The sequence below is a fragment of the Etheostoma cragini genome, chromosome 19 (assembly GCF_013103735.1).
Source record: "Etheostoma cragini isolate CJK2018 chromosome 19, CSU_Ecrag_1.0, whole genome shotgun sequence".
In the NCBI taxonomy this organism is placed as follows: domain Eukaryota; kingdom Metazoa; phylum Chordata; class Actinopteri; order Perciformes; family Percidae; genus Etheostoma; species Etheostoma cragini.
Window position 1 is genome coordinate 11,467,735 of NC_048425.1, and position 5,781 is coordinate 11,473,515.

Sequence of the window (5,781 nt, forward strand, 5' to 3'; positions counted from 1 at the left end):
GGTTGAGGGGATGAAATGAAAAGAAGAATAAAGGAAAAAGAACAGGGCAAGAGAGAGTGCTGTCTGGGGAGGAGGAATAAAGCGGCGTCTGAATGCAGAAAAAAAGAGAAGGGGAGGGAGGCAAGGAAAGAAAAGACTGAAGGAATTGCACACTAAAGAAAAAGAAGCTGAGGGGAGGATGGGAGCGGCACAAGTGAGAGATGAAGGATCACATGGAAGGAAGGATGGAGAGGGCACATGAGTGGCTGGCGAAGGAGAGAAACATTTTCTTTCAACGGAGGGTCTATCCTCCTCAACGGAGGCCATGGATCCACAGCCAGAAACGCATTTCGGACAAGTTGAACTTTAGAAAGGAGAGATCTTATCACACACACACACACACACACACACACACACACACATCTACTGTGACTCGAACATACTTAATGTTAACGTGAGGCGGCACATTTCAGATTTGCTCCTCTTTTTATGCCCAAATTTGTTTTGAAACGCATCTCTGCATCAAGCACTCACTCTCGTTTGTAATGAAGGCCCAAATAGTACACTGCTAGCCGCGGGCACACACACACACACACAAGAGAAAGCCCCCACAGCAGTACTGGTCCTCTCTGTCGACACACACACACACACACACACACACACAAACACCCCTCCCACGCAACCTAACACAGATTTCACACCTTTTAATGACTGTCACAAATGCCTACTGATTGCATTGAATGACATACATTCTCTTGTTCCCGCTTGCTCTCTCTCTCTCTCTCTCTCTCTTAAACACACACACTTTCACCCGCTCTCGACAGAAATGCTGATTGCTTTCATATGACTCTATTTCTATGATTAAGACTAACCCAATGGACATGGGAGGGATAAAAAGAGCGTTTGTTTGCGGTGTTTTTTTCTCTTTCACACACGCACATACACACGCACACACATACACGACAAACACGCCAGTGCCCAGCACCTCAACCTCAAGGGCAATAACACAACGCTGTGTTCAGAGGTGCAATATGTTCACATGTGCTTACAAAAAAAAGTAGTTTTGTGTTGCTCAAACATGTTTATGGCTTATTGTGTAAAATGGCTGGCTTTGGAGAGCGTAAGCTTTTATTTTCTTCAGACACACTCACAAACACACACACACACACACACACACACACGCACACACACAGTCTCCAGTCATGTAGCCATGTTTTCTGTGTGAAGCCAGGGTTAAATCTGGACCGTACAACATTTCTCAAATGTGTTTTGTATCAGTATCTAACATCATATATGAGATATCTTTCATACTTTAGTATCACATTTGTCTGATATGGCTCTGTTCAACACATGATGGTGATGTTCTCATGTGTTTTTATACCATAAATATGTTTGGATTGTACTTGACTGTATCAAAATTGATTTCAAAGATGAAATGAGGGGGGAACCACCTCAAATTCTTCTGTTTGTACAACTGCCGACCTGTGTTTTTTTATGTATGCTGTTAAGTCTATGTCTATTTAAACATGTGCAGTGTCTCTAAAATATCCTCCAAGCCAAATGAAGTGTCTGTTTCTCTCTCTTCAACAACTTCTGCAACTCTTTGGAGCCACTCCAATCCAAAATGACAGTATTTTGTTCGGGAAATGGCTGCTGCCTGGAAGGGGGGAAACTAAACTTCACGGACTTTACGGCGTCAACTCTGACGAAGAAGCCACTGACCGGTTTTCAGTCCACTTCGCTCCCTCTCCCTCTCAACAGAATGTCAAGTATCTCTTGGACTCTATGTTATTTTTCCTTCTATTGTTTGATTTCCATGTCAATGTTATTTCAAAGTTGTGTCTCTGGCTCTCACTGTTTGTGTTTGATTGGTCAATTCAACGTGTTGGCTTTTTCTAAAAACCACGGACACAGCCACTGGTTGTCATGTTGAAAAGAGAAAGAAGAGAATGCTGTTTCTAGGGAACTGGGGGGAGAGAGAGAGAAAAAAAAGAAGAAAAAAAAAGAAGCAGCAGCCACCGCCTAGCTCCCTCACCACTCCGTTGGTGAAAGTGCGTGTGTGTGTACATGTGTGAGTGTGTGTTTCTTTGTGCCAATAGACAGCAAACGGAGGCCAGCGGAGCGAGGTGGTTCTCGTATGTAACGTGTTGAGACTTTGTATTTGGGACACCTCTGTGTGAGAAGGGTTTTTTGTGTCCTCTCCTCCTCCTCCTCCTCCTGTTCTCTCCTTCTTACCCCCTTGTCTACTCATCACGGCGACCCCTTCCCTCCCCTCCCTCCCCTGTATCCCCCCCCTCCCCCCCCCAAACACACCTCGAAAGAGAGGAAAAAACTAGTACATTCCTGGTTTGGAAAAAAAGTTGAATAAAAAACAAACAAAAATGTTTAAGCACCACTCTTTCGGTTCTGTTGTGTGATTCATTATTGTGTAAGGTCTGCTGAGGTCTTTTGTTCTGTGTGTGTGTGTGTGTGTGTGTGTGTATGAGAGAGAGTTCATGAGGCCCACTAGTAACCTTGCCTTTAATTGAAGGTCTCTCCTCCTATCTGCTTTGGGCTTTTCTCAGCAGGGACTCTTTCACTGCCTCTGCTAATAACACACACACACACACACACTGGCTCTCCCACTGGTGTTATCAACAAGTTATCAACCCGCTTCGTTAGTGTTGAGTGTTGCTTGGCAACGTATTGACAGAGCTGATTTCATCTCTCTCCTTCCCTCTCTAACACCCCTGTTCCTCAGTTATTTCCCCCCCTTTTTCCCTCTAGTTTTGTGGCACGTTGCTATAGTAACCGCTAGCATCTTTTGCTTCCTTCCAAAATTTGTAGAGCCTGGTGTGCCATCAGGGTGGCCTATAGGGCGAGATGACCAGGCAGCTGCCTTTACCCTTTGATCTGTGATGTGTGAGAGTAGATTACATGCCACACACACACACAAACACACATTCACTGACCCCTGACTACACAAACACCAATACATGTCTAGATGCAGTCATATGCACTGCCACACACCGGCATTGATCCTGGTAGACCCTTGTTGCTGCCTCTGCCATGACAACCTGTCAGTGGTACTGAGGCCAAGTACAATGCAGGTTTTGGCAAACACCCATTTCTGAGCAACCTGCTAATCTACCTAACACCTTCAGTCAGCATCACTACTTTAGTCATTTCCTTCTCTTCAGCACTGCGTTTGAACCATAATCTCATAAACAAAAATCATGACCAGCTTGAAAAAAAAAACAGGGTTTGGAATTTAGAAGTGGTTTCTAATTAAAGCTGGGCCAAATTTAACCCAGTTTCTGTCATTTCCCGCAGTGTCTGTAGGGCCTTTTTCACAGCGGACATTTTGAGTTGGAGAAGCACAGGTGTTACTAATAACATTAAGGACGGCTATGTTCTATCCAAGTGTCCCAATAAGCCATGCCAGTGTGACAGTGAGCCAGCAGGACCAACCTGGTCCAACACCAGGACCAGGATACAGTTAAGCCATGATTCCTTTTATTATTTGTGTGTATTGCGTGCTTTTCCTACTGCAGTGTGTCAAAAATGTCTCCTTTAAAGCAACATACACCTACGTAATGTACACTCACACAGGTGTCTTCACTTAGCCTGATCAGACCTGTTCCCAGGACTATGGTCATGTACCTCACTCTGCTGTTAGTTATGATGGGAGAACTTAAACCTCTCACATGGATATGTATAGACAGAATCACTGAGACGTCACACTGGCACAACGTCTTTAATAAACCAAATCCATCGTTATGAAGAGCAACATCTCACAGCGGTCAGACTGACTGCTTAGTTCTGGGTTTGGTCATTTTCTTAAGTCCAACAGGTTGTTAGTGAAAGCAAAAATATGAAAGCATCAAAGATGTATTTCAGATGACGTGAGAGTATATCCAGTTGGTCCTCACCCCCGTTGCTCAGCCCCGTTAAGTTGTCTGTAGGAGACACCGTGACTTTCTACCCGGATGTGTTTGTAAACCAACACTGATTGGGTCTATCCATGCAGTTTGGTAAATTCACAAAGTTCGCTTCCAGGATTGCTTTTGTTTTGACGTCACTCTTTTTGGATGACCGCTTTCAGATGTCCGTTACCTTCCGCTTTCTTTGTTTTTTCTGTTGAACGACTAAAACATCCTTTGAATGCACACACGTTCCACCAAAACTGGTTCCTTCCTGAGACTACTTTGCAGCGACACCGGGGTTCCTTCGGCCTCACCAGAGGTCTAATCGGCACCCAGCACTCTAGACTGCACTATTGTTGTACATGTTTAAATTTAAATAACAATGGAACTGAAAATTGCTACCAATTTTTTAAATCTTTACTATTGTTTATGTCTTTTAGGTGGGCATACTGTATAAGTGATACGCAAAATGGTGCATGAGTGAAACCTACCCAGGCCAACAAAGTCTGGTCCTTCGTGGAAAATGCATTACTTGTAATATTAGTCCATACCATTCATTTGTACAATTTATATGAATCTTGTGTTACCTTATTTGATATATTTGGATCCCATGGCATTGCCATAGCCTTTCTATTATCATAAAATCTGCCAGTGGGATGGTAGTTGAGTTCCACCTGTGGAGTACCTGGATGAATGGTATTCATTCCTAATCTGCAAAAACCAACCATCACTGGATAGCAATAGGCTAACAGCAGAAAGAAGCTTGTAGCTCCCAACAAATTAATATCTCTAATACCAAACCAGTAGTGATGTTCTTTGACTGGCTCAACCACTGTTGCTAATCCATGGAAACCAGCAGCAGTATTCCCTTCAAAGAGGAACTAATGCTAATCTAATGGCTGTTAAGCTGTAATGAGTTTGCTTGCTTCTTTCCTGTCTGGTTCGAAGGAGGCCTGTTTAGACTACCGGGACTGCTGCTGTCCCCTTATCATTTCGTGCTCATCATTACTCCTGCTAATCTGTTCTGCTCAATGCACACACAGATGAATATTAATGCCACGGAGGATGATAGCCGTTTTGATAGCCAAAAGTCGAAGCAACACACGCGGAAGCACACAAAGACGAACACGCGCAATCTCGCGTGCTCTCTGTGCTTTGCCAAGTGAGACGGCTGAGCCTCCTCTTCAACTCCGTGGAGGAAGGAAAGCTTGATACGTCGCACACACAGAAACACACACGCCGCTTCCTTTGCTGATACTTTATCACAACAGCAGAAGGACGGCAAGAGAAAAGAATCAGTTTTAAGTGAAATCAATGGAGAGATAATCCTCTAAATTAGATTTTGAAAAGCTTTGCCGCTGATGCGCAACTTAAAACCTTAGGATTGGCCCACTTGATTTACCAACAAAACAATCCTTGAGTAAGACGCAGTTACCATGGGAATGAGCAAAGGTCAAGGATAAAAGGGGAGTGAGGGAGAAGTGGGGAGAGAGGGAGACAACGCTCTAAATCAAAGAAATATAGCCAGGAATCTGCATACTGAATCAGGGTAGAAGTGCTGTGATTACAGTGTCCCTGTGATTAATGTAGTGTAGCGCGTGGTCACCCTGAGGAGGAGAGCTGCACAGAGTGCAGGGATGGCTTGCACCTGACAGACCTGAGATGTCATGTCCTGATCGGAGAAGAGACAAAGGGTTAAAAGGTCAAGCTGTTTGATTGGATGCAAAGGCCTTTCTGTGTGTGGCCAGACCTGTAGGCGGACAGATAGCTCTGGCAGGGGGTAATTAAAGATCAGCAGCGGAGGAATTATCAGTAGAAAATCCATGATTTTACAGTACTGATGCTGGCTGCGTTTTCTCTGTGCCTCAAGATTGCTCTCATTGCCCCCCCCCCCCCC